Source organism: Chroicocephalus ridibundus, chromosome 1 (assembly GCF_963924245.1).
Source record: "Chroicocephalus ridibundus chromosome 1, bChrRid1.1, whole genome shotgun sequence".
Classification (NCBI taxonomy): domain Eukaryota; kingdom Metazoa; phylum Chordata; class Aves; order Charadriiformes; family Laridae; genus Chroicocephalus; species Chroicocephalus ridibundus.
Window position 1 is genome coordinate 113,403,891 of NC_086284.1, and position 17,102 is coordinate 113,420,992.

The 17,102-nt window shown below is 37.1% G+C and overlaps 1 protein-coding gene across 6 annotated transcripts in view; it reads right to left on the reverse strand.

Moving 5' to 3' along the window:
- ROBO1 (roundabout guidance receptor 1) overlaps nt 1–17,102 on the reverse strand; it is a 740,954-nt gene that overhangs the window by 253,560 nt on the left and 470,292 nt on the right. The gene's annotated exons all lie outside the window — the stretch shown is intronic.

The window sequence follows — 17,102 nt, forward strand, 5'->3', positions numbered from 1 at the left end:
TTCCAAGCACACCTTGAGCTTCCTCAAGAAGGTGAAATCTGTAACATTTCCCAGTCTGTGCCTTAAAAAATACAGCCGCAAAGCCTGCCATAACTTTTTATAGCAGCCATATTACTTCCTTTATAGATGATACAGTAAATCTAAGATAAAAAAAAAAAATGCGAGACAGAAGTCTCATAAAAGATCTTTATTGCATGTAATAATTGAAAATATATTTTGTATTTTATTTGTTAAGGTAGAGTTTTGCTATGTATTAAATTAACAGAGCTTTGAACGAGATGCCTGAATAAATTTGTGCAGGATTTTTATTTCAAGTGACATACATATGAAATCTATAATACACACATGTATGTTTAATTAAACAAAAATTTTTAAAAACAAGATGCTAGTATACATTTCATTTAGAAGATGAACACAAAAATACAGGTTACGTTATCTAAAGTTAAAATGTTTATTACTTAAAACAGCTGAATCTATATGAACACTGACATGCATTAATGTTCCATTCACTTGTTTCCACTTGCCATTAAAAAAAGCAATGTAACTTATTCCAAAGTTTGACACTCTCAACGCTTATAGAATGAACTGACCTGAAGAGCCTACCTGTGATTATTTATTGCCACTATGCATACATATTTCAGATATGCTTTCTTACTCATCAACCAGAAGAGTCTCCAATACATCTATAGTAGGAACAATTGGATACAAATAATCATCAGGCATTAGACACGCTAAGCCATACGTCTCAACAAATCATCTTAGCCAAAGTAATAGCCTTCAAGGGAAGTAATTTTTATTTCTCCAAATCATTTAAAGAGAAAGACAAAAAAAATCAAATGATTAAGGTCAGGAATAAAGAGATCACTACTCTCAATTTACCTTCCCGTGCTTCAAGTCTCAGCCATAATACAACAATGAACTTCAGGCCGACACCACACACCGGCAAGAACAATTCGCTTCTGCTCGCTTTCGTAGCAGAAGTTATCAAATTCCAGAGAGGCCGTCAACACAGTTTAAAAAAAAATTAAGGCTTTGGAAATAATAGATGAGCAAAATTTTACCTAGCTTGGACAGATCCATTAATAACAGCGTTCTTGGTTTGTTGTGGGTAATGATCCTATTTCCAGGTCGGCGCCGCAGCTGCTTTTCCAAGATGACCCTGTGAGAGTGTTCCTTCCCCAAACCCTCCATGGCAGCACCTGCTCAGGGAGCCCATGCCCAAGGGCAGGTCCTGGGGCTGCAGGGCTGCCCAAGTCCCATTTCTACACTCTGGAGAGTATCAAAAGCTTGAGATACATGGAAGAAAAAAAAAGGATGGCTCACTAAGGACTAAAACTGCAAGTACAACAAACAGCATTATCAGAAAACAGATATACTTTTATAGAGCCCCCAGAAACATGGTGTGAGGGGAGGAAAAGGAAGAAGCACAGAGCCCTGAGGGCCTGGCACCTTCTGCCACTGGGCAGAGCGCTTCATTTTGCCACACAAGTCCAGCTGGCAGATCTGATGCAGTTGAGTGCCCACAGGCAGAGGTGGCCAAGAATAAAAAGATTTGTTTTCTGTGTAACATGAGCACATCAAGACACTTTTAAATGAAATCTGCTGAGCAAGACTAGTGCAAGACCAGCTACTTTCAACTGTTTCCTGCTCTTTTGGTGGTCTATGGATTTACAAGGTGCCATCAACATGAATTAGAGGCAGAGACAGTAACTGAAATCTGGTGAATAGTTAATGTCTTCAGATGTAGACCACAGATCAATTCAAACTTTCTACTTTCCTCTTCAAGTACAAAGATACTGCACAGAGCCTCGACCAGTCTTGCATATCATCAGCTCACTTCAATACAGGAATATTTCAAGTAAATGTTAAAAATAAAAAAAAAAAAAAACAAAACCAAACACAAAACAAAATATCTAAACCTGCATATCTCATTTCATTAAAATATAATCCAAGGAGTCTACATTTCCCATGGAAGAAAAAGCATATTAAAAGCTACTACTGTTTTCTGACAACTTGTGCTTCTGTAGTTTCAGCTGTAATTCTCTTCTGCCCCTTCTCCTACTTCTCTTGGATTCACTAATTTGTGTACTATATGAATACAAGACATAAATCTTAAGAAGCCAAAACAGCCTGATCAGCAAATTGCACACTTTCTTATCCTGTAATTTCCCTTACTGTGTTGCTAATTGAAGAATAAATGACAGCAATGAAATAAACTCCCGTGCTGCTTTAAGTTCCCAGAGCAGTATGAAATCCAAAGTGCAGCAGAATTATCACTGTTTTACCCACTGATTTACTTTGTAGGCACAAAACTGTTTAGACTTCCTTCAATGTTGTATCTGTGGTCAGGGTAGCACGCATATATATAGCTTCTTAAAGGCAGAATCCCTGCATCTACTTTCATGTAAATATAGTACTAATTGTAACTTCTATATAGTATGAAGCGACTCGTAGCCTCAAGTTACCTCTTAACATTTGCTTCAATAAAACTATACGAGATTGAGCACAAGTCTCACTTATACCAGCCTTTTCAAATTTGGAATCATTTGTGCAACTGTTTTCTGAGCCCGTTCCACCTTTCCAATGTCCTTTTTCATGTGTATGTGTGGACTCAGCATTTCAATAATGATCTCACCGACGAGTCGCCTATACTTCACCTCCCTCCTCGTATTTCCCAGCATAACTTGGAAAAATATTTTTAGACTATCTAATGTGATTCCAAGTCCTTTTCAGCATCATTACCTTACAGACAGTAATACCTTACAATCCCATAATGCTAAACTTCTGAACATACACCTTTTGTGTTTACACATATGATGTGGCATTTGAATGCAAGCATATATATACTTGCCAAGCCATTCAGCTCAAACATGGAGTGTGGATTTAGCTTTACTGCTACTTGTTTATCTGTCAACATTTGCCTTATGTGCAAATCCCGCAAGTTGTTACTAATGATTATTGGGTAAATCCATTTTGAAATACATACTTCTACTTCAGTGACTCTTTCCACATATATGTATTAACTTAGAGGGTGGGTGGGTTTGGGGGTGTGTGTGGGTGTTCAGAGGAAATGGTCACTGCTCGATTCTTTGTATAAACTAGTCAGATAATTTGAAGAAAAGTAAATCAGTTTTTCACCATCAGTTTACACTGCTCTTCTATGGACAAGCTGTCCTCACACGCATCTAATCCCCTACGAAGACTGGTTTAAATCAGGTTTCTTTTTTGTCGTAACTGAAGCCATGACAAGATTAAACTTATTTTCTTCTTTCCAGTAACAAAATATTTAAATGATGACAGCATACTGAAGGAGCAAAACCAGGGACTATGACTCCTAATTACTGCTCCCATTTTCTACCCTCTTAACTTTGAAGCTCTGCATCTATTCCATGACATAGAGCAGAAATATGCATGAGTTGCCATTCTCCCTCTAGAACAGGGAAAACTAATTGACAGGCTGGAGGCTGAATCCAGCCCCGCAAGACAGTTTTACTTGGCTCCCACCATGGCCTAGAGCAAGACTGAACACCACGTACTGTGCTAAACAACTTGCTTAGCCCACAGGAGAGCGGGAAAGAAGGAAAAGGGAGCGAGGGGAAGTTGGGGGTTGGAGGAACAAAAGAGCGTGGGTGATGGCTGACGAGCTAAAAATGGTAGTGCATCTGTTGCAGCACCCCTTCACCAGTTGCCGATATGGAGAGCAGCAAGTGCAGAGCTGAGCTGGAGCAGGCTGGGTCCTTCACAGGGTCTGCCCTGACTTGGGCCAAACCAGAGGAGGGAATGCTTCCTGCTGCAGTGACTTGGACAACCACACCAGGCTCTCGAGCCCACGTGCCTTTTGTAACAGGCTTTTAAGAGGTAGCTTTGCTAGATCTAGTACATAATTAGGGTAGACCGTGAGTGAACCAGTGCCCCAAGAACTCCTAGAAACAGAAGAGAGGAAGGCAGAACCATTTCTACATGGGGCCTACAAACACTCCAAAGGCAGGTCAGACTGCTGAAGCGGAGAGATATTCCTGTTCTGGTCACAAAGTCCTCTTTTTCGCATCCACTGTGTATTAAAGTAAGGGGGCTGAATTTGACTTTAAAGGCCTTCCCTAAGCACGGGTGAAATTACAATCAATGACATTCATCTGCTTCTGCAGAAACAGTCCAGAGTGCAGCAGGAACACATTAAATTGAAGTCAGAAAAACAAATACCCCTATACCAGGCTCTCCAGCACCTTCTATAGCACCTATATATTATTAGGATTTCTCTTTTGTACCTTTCTCTCTCTGGACAACAGAGGGTTAAATATACAACCATCTTGATATATTCATCTGATCCATGAGCAGCTGGCAGGGGGTGGGGAGGGATGGTGGACCATAACCATAGGGAATCAGCGATCCAAGCTCTAGAGGAATAAATCCATAGAAGGAAAACTGAAAATTACAAGTTAGAGAACTCGATTTATACCCTACCACCCAAAAGGGATAATTTTTGGAACAATTCAAAGGACTTCCAAAGTTACTTGCAATTAGTACTAAAAATAGCTACGAAAGATTTCAAATAGTCCTTAAAGCAGAGCGATGAAGAGCAGTCTTGTCAGGAACAAATGTAACAGTGAGCGAGTCCCCAGACTCTCCACGGCTGACAGGCGTCTGTGACCCTCCGAAATCAACATTTAATTTCTTCCTGCATCAGTTTTACCGTCTAGAGAACAGCAATAGTAAGACTGCCTTCTTTCCCAAGTAGGGGCACATTTGAACACATATAAAATGCTTTTAAGAACTTGATTTGAAATACCTACACATAAAGAGAGGAGTGCAGAATTTTTAGGGTACTTTTGCAAAACCAAATGTCACAAAGCAATGCTAAGATACTGGAATCGAAGTATATGTATTGATTCTCTTTCATCTGTACACTGACAATATTTACTAAAATCAGCTGGCCTTTATGGTTGGTTTTTTTTCCAGTTTTTGGAAAACACCGTGACTGTTTTTCATTTAAAAATCTAAATATTTCAGTTAGCATTTTAAAATGAAGAAATTTGCAATGCCTACAATTACACCTTTTATTAACATCAAATGACTGGTTCAGCCCATTAATAGTGAAGAAGCTACATACTGAGGAAATTTTAATTATTTTTATTTTATTATCTAATCCCATTATGGCAGTTTTGAGTATCTCATTGTCTGCTTCTTCAATAATTATTACTATACATGTAGTGAATCTTACTTTAGAAGAAAATTTTGCTATCATATCAAGTATCTTGCAAAAAATGCTGCTTGATGTCTATTTATGGAAGGACAGTCCTTTCCACTGTATTTTAATTTGTGCTTATTCAGAAAGTTGTATATAGCTAAGTTTTCATATATTTTCAAGAAAATTTGATCAGTTAATAAACTAAAACCATAGTTACTAGAAAAAGCAGTCCAGACGAAGACACAGTTTTATAAAACATCTTAGTAAAGTTACACTATCAGTGGAGCCTTTCCTGTTTTAAAACATCGCCACAGACTACACCAAAGAACTAATTCCACTAATAAAACTGGAGCCAAACAAATTATCTTCAGATAAAGATGTCTACAAGAGAGACTTTCTAGTGTCTGATGAAAAATTTAAGAGCAGCATGGTATTCAAGGAATCCGCTTAATTATTGCCATCTTACTCTTGTGGCATTTTTAGTCTACATATTCTGTATACCCTAGAGTGAAAAAAAAAAAAATTTTTTTTGACATCAGAGAAGAACCTGCAGGTTTTTACTAAATACTTTGTCTGCAGTATAATTGTTGAGAAAGGATAAGGTGTTGAGCTGAATACCACACTTTTAACACTAACAATTTCTGCCAGTAAAGTGTTTACTAATAGGAATTGAGGAACAAAAGCAACCAAGAATGCCTTTGCATCTGGAAATGGTTACAGAAACCAAAATGGTAACTGTGTATAAAGTAGCACAGTCACATATCCCTAATTTTTTTTTTTTTTTCAGAATATGGGTTAGAAAAAAGTACTTGACACTTCTGCCTCTTTTTTTTTTTTTTAATAACTGCAATGTTTTTAAGTTGTAAATTATTTAAAAAGTAATTTTTAGTGTTTTCTCCCACTTTATTATGAACTTTTGGAACTGAATTATAGCAGGCGTATAGGTAAAATATTAAATTTCAGTCAAGCCAGCTCTAGCATGCAGCTCCCTCCAACCACTTTCTATAGCACAGAAGCACAAAGAAGCCCGGTTTAGAGAGTCCACATGTGTTTAATCTTTGATTAATTGAACAAAAACTAAGCGCCTCCAGACGTATTTCTTTTAATCACAGGAAAGATATCTTTTCAGTTCCTTTGCTAGTAGGAGAGAGTCAGCAGATGTCTGTCTGGTCTAAAGGGAATTTCTCTTTCTCTGGAGAAAACAGTTTAAATAGGAGAGGAACAGCCATATGCTGACTATGCACTGCTTAACAGATGACGTAGAGAAGCATCTACTACCGCAGGGAGTGGAACAGGGCAGTTTTCAAATTAAATTTCTTTCAAATTCAAAGCAATCAGCTGAAATCAATTTACATACAGGATGCAAGTTAAGTCAGACAGTTCTCATCAAAACAGCTCACAGACACAAAGATGCAAATCTGTCTTTGTCAGCCATATGACTTTTAAGAAAGGTTTTAATGTGCTGACAGTAAAAAGAAAGAAAATCAGTTTCTTCACAATGTTAAATGTTTTCTGCGGAATGATGATTCAAAATAATAATAATAATAAACTTCATCCATCTGAAGGATTTGCCAAAGGTTCTAACTTCAGATAGAAAAAGGTATTAGCACAATGCAAATTTATGTCCAAATTTAACGCAGAAGCAAGTCTTTCAGTACTTTGGGAAAACATGTTTAAAATGTAGGACTTGGGGGGAAAAAAGCATCAGAACAATCAATGCATAAGGATTACTAGTCAACATTTTATTTGTCTGACTTTATTCTTTTGCCTATATCCTTTTGCCTACAGGCCTGTGTCCTATACTATCATCTAGGAAATGGAGACACTAATAAAATTAGGAACGATCTCCTTCATTTCATCTAGTTCTACCAAGACATCGGGGGGCGGCGGTGGTGTGGAGATCAGAGTTTAAAGCAGAAACTGGGGGCAGGGGGGTGGGGAATAATAATTAGATATCTGTTAGTTGAAAACCACACATAAAAACTCCCTTGGACCAGAGGAAGCTCACCAACCAGAAAAAAGGAGACAGCCAATAGTCCCAGTTTGTTTGATAACTTCCACCAAGGAGACCCCTCTGAACTCTGCTTGAGGCTCCATCTTTCACAGTCCATAGAGGCGTGAGATGCGGCATGGCGCCTAACGCTGTGGGAGGGGAAGAAGAGTATGCAGCAGAGACTGAAAACAGACTGTGGTATCAAACCCACCGTTTCCTTCTTCGTACAATTAGGATGCCTGCCTTTATTATTGCTATTTCTAGTTGATGTTAACAGTCTGAATTGTCTTCCACAGGCTTCTGAAAAGCAACAGCAAAACTAAGGAGAGCTTTGGCATCAATTCACTATATTAGTCGGACTCAGGAAAGTGACTTACATGTTTATCTCAGGCTCATGTTTGTAAAGGAAAAGCCCTTTAAACCTCAACAGTTTTCATTAAACAGGCACAAACTTGAACATTGAAAGTTCCATCTAAACATGAGGAGGAACTTCTTTCCTTTGAGGGTGGCAGAGCACTGGAACAGGCTGCCCAGAGAGGTGGTGGAGTCTCTGTCTCTGGAGACATTCAAAACCCGCCTGGATGCGTTCCTGTGCAGCCTGCTCCGGGTGACCCTGCTCTGGCAGGGGGGTTGGACTACATGATCTCCAGAGGTCCCTTCCAACTCCTATCATTCTATGAAGTTATTCTTTTCTCTGAAACTAATGACTGATAAGTCTAAATCTGCAAGGCATAGCTTCCACCTTGTTCTAAGAACCAATTGCTCCAGTTTTGGTTCAAGGTTTCAGATAGTCTTTTACCAGAGTCACCATCCCACAGAAAGATCGCCCCATATTCTTTGATTTATGAATTTGCTGAGCTGCACTTCAATTTCTGGCAAGACTACAAAATGCATAATTTGCATAATCATCCATCCCAGCATGGTCAGCCTAACATCCTAAATTACTCATCAGCTTAAGAATAATCAGTATAGTCATAGTATCATCAAGAACTCTGTTGGCTAAAGGCAATCTAAATTCCTATGTTCCACATAGTCTCTGGGAAGACACAAATATGTAAGAACAGCTTTCTTGGGTTGAATAAAGTGCTCGTGTAGCCTATTATTTTGCCCTGACTGTGGCAGGAGTAGATAATTGCACTGAATAGGAACCTTTTATTTACATGCTCTGTTTCCACAGTAGTTGTATGTCTCATATGTATCAGCATCTAGAAAAAGCTTGCATTTGTTATCTCAGTATCTCTGTTATCCACTAACAGTACCACTGACCTGTGAACTGCTTTGAGTACATAATTAGCTATAATGTTCAAGTATGCTGACATGCATCCTCAACACACCGAATCTTAAAACTTCAGATCTAGCATGAAAAATATGAACTTTACAGGCCTCCAAATAACTCCATGTAACAACTAAAATCTTACAACGGTAGACTATACAATCTTCAGAGCTTTAAAAATTACTCATACATACTCCCACATACAAGTTGTATTTTAGATAACACACATTAATTCTGTTCTTAAAGGAAAATTTTGACATCACTACAAAATGAAGTTCTACCATTCCAAACTGTGTCAGTTAAAAAAATATATTTAAAGTTACGGCATTTCCAGTCAAGCTTTGGTGTTTTGGTTTTCTGTTGGTTTTTGTGTTTTAAGTCTGTACATCATTTTATTCCTCGATGCATAAATTAACCTTGTAACACTCTCTATAGCATGAGCATTCAGTAACTCTGATAAGGCAACGTTCCTTATTTTATTCCTTTATTTCATGAGTACAGGCAAGACTGGAGCATCAAAATTTCACCGAGCAATACTAAAAAAAGTAACTTTTCTTTTTGTCTCTTCCATTGCCCCCGCAAGGGTGGACATTTGCCTGAAGAAACCTTGTCTTTGAACAAACTGACAAACGAAAAACACAAAAAAGACAGACTTTTTGTGGTATCTTAAAACTAACTGCATACTTGACACAAAAACCATCCAGAGCTTTTATGGGACTTTGCCAAATAAAATTGTAACCGACATAACAGCATATGTTTGCCATACACAGGTTTTCATTATATCGTGCTGCAAAGTACTACACAGAGCATGCGAGTGCAGTACATCAGCTCTTTCTAGTAGGAACCTCTGCACCAGCATATTGTAGAACCTATCACCCATCCTCAGCAGCCTACAAACGGAGGGGAGACTCTCTTCTCAAAGAATTTACTGTGGCATGTTCACTGCTGCTGATAAAGTTCAGAAAGAAGCTCCAGAATCTTTAGTGGACATAAAAAGCAATCAAATATAAAATAAAATAAATTTTAAAAATTTTAAAAAATCAAATCAAATAAAAAAGACCTGCTTTTGACTTTGCATGAGTACATACTCTTCCAAGTGGGTCCCCAGGCAACCAACTAAATCTTAGCTAACTTCACTATAGCAGTTTTTGTGTCAGATCCCATGTAACAGATTTGATCTCAAACAACTGACACAGAAGCAATGCCTTTGAAGTGCCTTAATTTATGTGCCCTTTGTACATAGAAATGACTTCTGTCATCACTGGACCTGAAATGATTTTAAATACATAAATACTTCTAGACGAAATGTAGTTTGAGTTACTGTATATCATCAAAATATTGATAACTAAGTATGAGTTCTTCTGATATGTTTATCAAACACTAAACGGAAGCTGCAGTGTGCACCATAGTGTGTGGTGCACACTACTGGCCCACTGCAAAGACGACGCAGAGCAAACAAAATGATCATGATAATAAATGTTTTTGTGAAGTGGCAATACAGATCATGGCTCTAGTAGCAATGTTCCACCAACAACTGAGGGGATCTGGCCTCCCCAAGATGGAGAGAGAAAAGATGAGACTAAAACTAACAATAAATATCATAAGAAATGCTAAAAGGTTGAGGATATTTTTTCCCTGATCGGATGAAGTCTGAATGGTAGAAGAGCACACAAATGAATAAAGTCGTTAAAATAATTTTAGCGCAGCTTTTAACCACAAAATTCTTAAAGTTTTGTTAGTAAGAAATGTGAAAATATGGTAAATGAGGTAGCTGCTGGAAGCACAGAAAATGTAACAGCATTATCCAATATGTACCACTGTTAAGCATAGTCACTTACACGGATCTGTTGATCATGACAGCAAATAAACAGAACTGTTGTTCTGAGGTTCACCCAATGCTAAACTGTGATGGCCTGGTAGAACAATACACCACCACCAATATACTTAGTTCCTCTTTTCAACAAAGAAAAGAACCAATGGTTTGGTTAAAAAGGGCATATTTTTCTCTGAGGCCATGGGTACCTCCAATCATGGAAATTCTGATACGTATAAGAAATGTTTTGTTCATTGTCTGGAAAAGGGAGTAACATGTTGTTTGCCTGATTCCTGTAACACACCAGTGATTGCACATAAGATATAATTGAGAACACAGAACATTTATAAAAATTAAGTGGTATGATTTTGACAGTATTGCATAGTGTGCAGCTAAAGTACAAACAATAACTCAGGGAGACTATCTTGCCTAAAATTAACATAAAGCGAGAAGGAATTTTGCAGCTCATTCTGTATAACACAGGAAAACAAAGAACAGGAAAGTCAGCCCTGATCTTTAGATTCTCTAGCAACTTTTTCTTCATCTGCCAAAGGAATTTCAGAACAACATATTTAATTTTACCAACAATAATTAATGAGGCTTCTGATGAAACCATCCTCTTCACAAGATAGCTAACTCTGTTTCTTGTAATTCAAAGGAACTTGAAGTGTTTTTAACCATAAGACACCTACGCTGACTCTATGCCATTTTTACTCCTTTTAAATCATTTTAAAACTGCAACAAAGCATTTTTTAGAACTAAAACAGCCATCTAATATGTACCGAATATTATGTTACAGCAATGACAAAGCTAAAAAAGAAAGAATCGTGCCAAATTCTCTGGTCATAGATATACTACTTCTGTAAAAACTCATTATGACATGGCAAGGGGTGAGAGGAAATAGTCTAATTCAGTGGGAAACATCAGATTTCATACCTCTATTTCATCAAATAAAACCATCTTAAAGTAATTCTGCCACCTTCCCCGAAATTTGACATGAGCCATGTGTGAATTGCTTGCATGAAGATAAGTTCTGTTCCTAAAGAACATGAACATAGAGAGACTCAATGCATTGCCTTCACATGCCAGGACAGTCCAATTTGAAGAGAATCTAAAATTATATCTTGTTTCCACCCAATAGAGGATCTCACCCTAGCATTCCTTTGTTTTCATTTGGAATCTCCTGGAATATATTTTTCGGTTTGCACCATGCTATGAGTTCAGACTGAAATTCATTAAACGTGTCACTATTTCACTTTTCAACCATGCTACGGGACAGTCACGGAGGGCTGTCAGGTCCTGGAAGTCTCATGAAAGACCCAATTTTTCTAACCCTGAACTAGGAATATAACAGTAGTAATAATATGATTAAATCTGAGTACCATAAGAGCCATAGTATTTAAGTATTTCCATTTGCTGCTCTGCTGGATTTCTGTGCAGCCTCACTTCCCTATCTCCTTTTTCATTTCATGATTCATATTAGAATTTAAAGAAGGTACAGAGTAGAAATATTTATATAAAATATGAGCATAAACCCTCGCTGTTTTCTTTGAGAGGTTTGATGGGGCAAAGAAATTCCCTGTCTTTCACCCTACTTTCACCCTTTTTACAGGTAAAACTAAATACAACTGAGTAAGCCTTCTTTAAAATGTGACAACATTTTAACTCAATATGTAACAACACAGTTTTCATTAATGTAACAAAAAAAAAAAAAGAAAGAAAGTACAAGGTTCACTTCCAAAATTTCAGGGATGCAACCCTACTATGCCTAACAGAGAGAGAGTTACCCCCATTTACTAGAGGTTTGGTTAGTAAAGGAAACAGAACATCAAAAGAGGCAAAATAAGGTCCTGCGTGTATTTAAAAATTAGGTGGGAGACTTAAAGGACCATATTGACATTCAAACTCTCAACGTTCTTCAACTGACTGTAATGGCAGAGAAAAGTAATATACACAAACTTGGAAAAGTAGCTAAAATAATTGTTTTTGCTTTCCTCAAGCAGAGATAACTACATTATAAGAAGTAGCACGTTTGCACGTAACTTTGACCTCATTGCAAAGAAACTTCCTCTAAATGACGTTACGTCTTCTGCTAAGATACGCTTCAGAAGCGGTTTATAGTAATCCAGGCTTTCAATGCTTGTTACAGCTGCATAGTAAAAGTCAAGGTAAACCCACCATTGATAAATGGTAGGTTTTAAGAAGCATTAGCAACAGCTTTTAAGAAGCATTAGCAACAGCACTACTATTAAGCCACCTACGCCCCAAGCAACTTCTGTTAATGCCATTGCTTGTAGTAAGCAATGGTAGAGCTTCACCGAACTTTTTGATATGTACTTAGGAGCTTAATGAGATTCTTATAAAATTGAAATTCATTTTTGTTATATATGCACATAAGCATTCAAATTAAGTCACTTGTTTATCAGCAAGATATCAACAGCTCAGGTAACAAAATCCGTGAATCTGTTCATTAATTTCAGCTTGGCTTAAAACACTGATGCTGTACAATGGCAGTCAGGAGAGCATGTTCACTAACAACACCATAAAGACTGAACATACGATGAAAACAATACACAAAGAAATATGACATCTCATTGTGAGAATTATATTACTGTTTTAGAACCACTGGGTAGACAGAGCTGTTAAATCATCTTTCACGTGCTGTGGAAGGTTTTTTGTTTGTTTTTAAAGTCACAACATGGCAATTCTATAATTGGGACATTCCTGGGATCTAATGTAGAAACTATTTGGAATATTACCCATTGTAAATTGAAAGCAAATGTGAGCAAACTTTTATACACAGGAGCTTACTTACTCTAAGGTGCCGTGTTACTGAGGTTAGAGATAACATTCATGTGTACATACTTTACAAATACTTTTGTAAAAGCATGGCTCTTGAAGCAAATCCACGTATCAATGGAAAAGGAAATGTTGTGATAGAAGTTACCTAGAACTTCCATGGCAAATGTGAAAGAAGTTCACAGAGAAACATGTTTTTAAATAAAAATTCACAAAGACACTGACAGCAAACATAACCAAATTAATTTGCATTTCATTTTTCTCAACATCCTCAAAAATTTAGAGTGGAGAAAGAAAGATTAATATACTCCTGCAGCTATTGTTGCCACCCTTGACATGGGTAGATTTCTACATAATGCTATATAACAGACATCCACGAGATCAGGAGATAAAATTTTCCTCAAAAAGGAGTAACTGGAGGACAAACGAAGAAAAAATTAAACACTGAATCAAACTATCACACACCAATAACTGAATTTGGTCTTGACTGGATGCATCCATTCACTAGACAATACTGAAAGATTCAAGCATATGAAGCAGCTACAGCCACCTTCCAGTCTGCTAACGGGTAACTTTCCACTTTTCCAAAACTGCTTCTTCTTCCGTACTGTGAAAAATTATTTTTGTTTCCCAACTGTTTATGTGATAGCCAAAATAGTCTCCAGCCCTTACTCTGAGGATCAAGCATGGTTCCATTTTGTGCTCCCACCTGTAAAAGCTGACATTCATAGAGAGAATTTACCCAGTTCCATTTTGACAGGGACATGCCCTTTTTCACGTTCTTTAGGACCTTTCACCACTGGAGAATGTGTCACTGGTAGGCAGTAATCCGAAACCAGTTACATTCCTCAAAAACAAAACATGGAGCTAATTTAAGTAGGTCTCCGGTGATCAAAAGGCTGAGTTCAGGAAGTCAAAACGATGGAGGCAAATGCATTTGTGGCAGCCTAATTCTGAAGGATGACTACAGACTGTTATCTGACTACCCCATCACACACCCTTTCTGGGCTACCCTACTGGAACTTCGCTCTATTGCAAATAAAGTTTAAACACATACAGCACATCTCCATTTCAGAAATCTTTTGGGGAATGACATTTCAAATAAAGATGAAACCAGTCAACTACAAAAAAAGCCATCCCCCAATTAAACAGGAGTTACATCTCTTTTATTTAATTGACTTGTAATTCAGCTTTCTGTTGAGTTCCTATTTATGCAAATTTATATCTTTCCCATTTATGAAGACCTTACAGACCTAAATTACACAGAAAATGTCATGTAATATTAAATTACAAACCTACTTTGCACAGGGCTGCGTAGCTTAGAATAGTTTTACTAGTCTCTAAAGTGTCTGAGATATTTTAATTCTTGAAATATCAAGTGGCTAGCTACCTTATTAGAGAAAGTTACAGTCCTTGCAACATAATCAAACCGAATGTAGTCCATGGGGGTTCAAGTACTAGTTTAGTATATTTAAGAAAGATATCACTCTTTACCAGCAAGAAACATCACCTTGTTTTTAATGTTTCTTTGGGGACAGGGGTGGGTCATGGTTTCAAGGAAATAACCACAGAAACTGCGGGAAATACAGCTGAAAAAATATCTATATCTATATAAATAATATTACGGAGAAGATATAACAAAACCTCAATGCCATGAGCAGACACATGAGATCTTCAAACATCCTGGAAAGGCCACAAGAGGCTGAGACAGAATAAGAAAGAGACGTACTTAATTAAATTTGGTGATAACAAATGGTATTGAGATCTCATTTGATGGTATTCATTGAGGACTACACTATCACGACTGACATACGCATCACTGAAAGAAACTGTAGCATCCTTTGGATTAAATGAGATGCACACCTCGGTCAAATAACCAAAGAAAGGTTGATGAATAGAAAGGAACAAAGCAGAGGGAAAACTCTCTCTGCAATTTTATGACTTAGGATTTTAGTCTCTCCCCCATTGTGGCTACCACATCTAAAGCTATTTTTAAAGTTCTTAAAAGATAAATGTATTTCAGAAGATAAAACAGCTTTTTACATATTGCACTACTGAAATTTTTGTAGATTTGAAATCCCTCTATATTTCTTTCTTTGCAACTGCGGAATCTATGCACAGTGTACTTAAAAAAAAGTAGTCCACCTTATTACATAGGCAACATATTCTTTGTGGACTACCTCAATGATAAGCATTGGAACTGCTTAAAAAAAAAAATCTGCTTGAAGGAATAACAGACATGAAAATTTGTTTTTAGTATTAATCTGAACCTGAAGTCAAATCTACACATCCATTGAACAGTGAAGGAACGTCATCTAATTGAAGTTGTCACCATAAGAGGTGATGGAAGAAAATTTTGTGATAAATTCCCTATCATGTTACGAAACAAACTGGTGCAGACGGGAGCTACTTCTTCTAGCAAGAGCTAGAAGTACAGTACAAAACACACTTCCGCTTTCTACATTTCACAAAAGTTTTTTGGTTAAACTTGCAGCAAAGAATATAACCAAATAAGTACTCTAAACTATCTGCTGCCCTTTATAAATGAAAAACAAATAAAGGCAATTTTACGCTGTAAACATATAGAAATTAAACTATAACATAAAGATTTGTAAAACATCAATTGTTTATGACTGCACGTATACAAATGTAAATGCTGTGGTGCACAAAATGGTTGTACTGGGAAGCTAATCAAAACAGTTTGCTGATTTGCAGCAATCCACTGTGAATGTAGCTACAGTCTATAGTGACGATAGTGTTGCAGCTATAATGCACAGATTTTGAATTTAATGCAAATTTATTCCATCAGCCTTCAACTCTTTCCTTGTTCCTCACCTCTTCTGTGCTATTTAAAGCGTTTTGGTTCTTTTGCACTGTCACATCACTAGCTTTTCTATTAAAATAATAACCTTTTCTCTTAAAATTCTTTGTCTATAATCTGCTGGTATACAATTAAAACTGTATACCATTATACCTACAAATCTTATTTCCAAATATAGATGGTGAGGTTTTGACCCCTTACAGCATTGTTGGTGTTTATTTTCTGACACTAGCCCTTGATATGACAATAATTTTGAGCTGGATTAACAATTTAATTATATACTATTTTGTTAAGTGGTGTATCTTTGAAACCTTTTAAAAAGATGCTATTTTTTTTATTTTTAGTCTTGAGTGTTGTTAGAGGCTCCTAAAAAAATTTGTGGCGATATCAGTATCTTGCCTTCAGACCCCGTCAGTTATACTCTCTACTGTAATCTTATGAAGATGACTTGAGGCAGGGGTGACAAACATATTAAGCAACTATATATCAGTTGAACTGATGCCATAGTGTACCAACCACTGAAGCCTACCTCATGTTTCTGGTTCTGATGAAAAAGTTATGGAAGACACAGAAACGCTACACGCATTTCAAACATCACTTCAAGGTACATCACAAAGCAAAAGAACGTGAAATAAGCACAACTGTCCATGCTGCTTTGCTGCACTGATAGAACATTAAAACTCATTTTAAGAATCGATGAGCTGTGCTACAAAGTAAACAACAGCAATTAGATAAAACTCTAAATCTCTTAAACATTACACCCACTCATAATTACACCTACAATAATATACCATTTGGGAGTAAACAATCACCAGATAATTTAAACAGGTTATACATTTACTTGATAAGCATACTTCCAGCTAGCCAGAAACTAGTAACTTTTATCACAAAAAGCAGTAACAAGGAAAGAGCATGGCCACAGATCTTAATCATGTGTATTTACTGTATTATATGTGATGCTCGACATCCTTCTGGTAAAACAATTATGAAAGTCCTTGGGATTTTCTGTGAATGTGAGCAAGACTAGGGAAAGAGCTCAAGTAAATGCACAAATCTGTAGTCTATTTCCTTTGCCTGCTGTGAGATTTAGGAAAAATCCAGCCGTCCTTCCAGAGTCATACACAAACAGTGGCATTTATTTAACTTGTCTAAAAGTCAGGAGCCTCATCAGAGCTAGTTAACAACATTAATTGTTTAGTCAACAGAGATCAGTGTTTT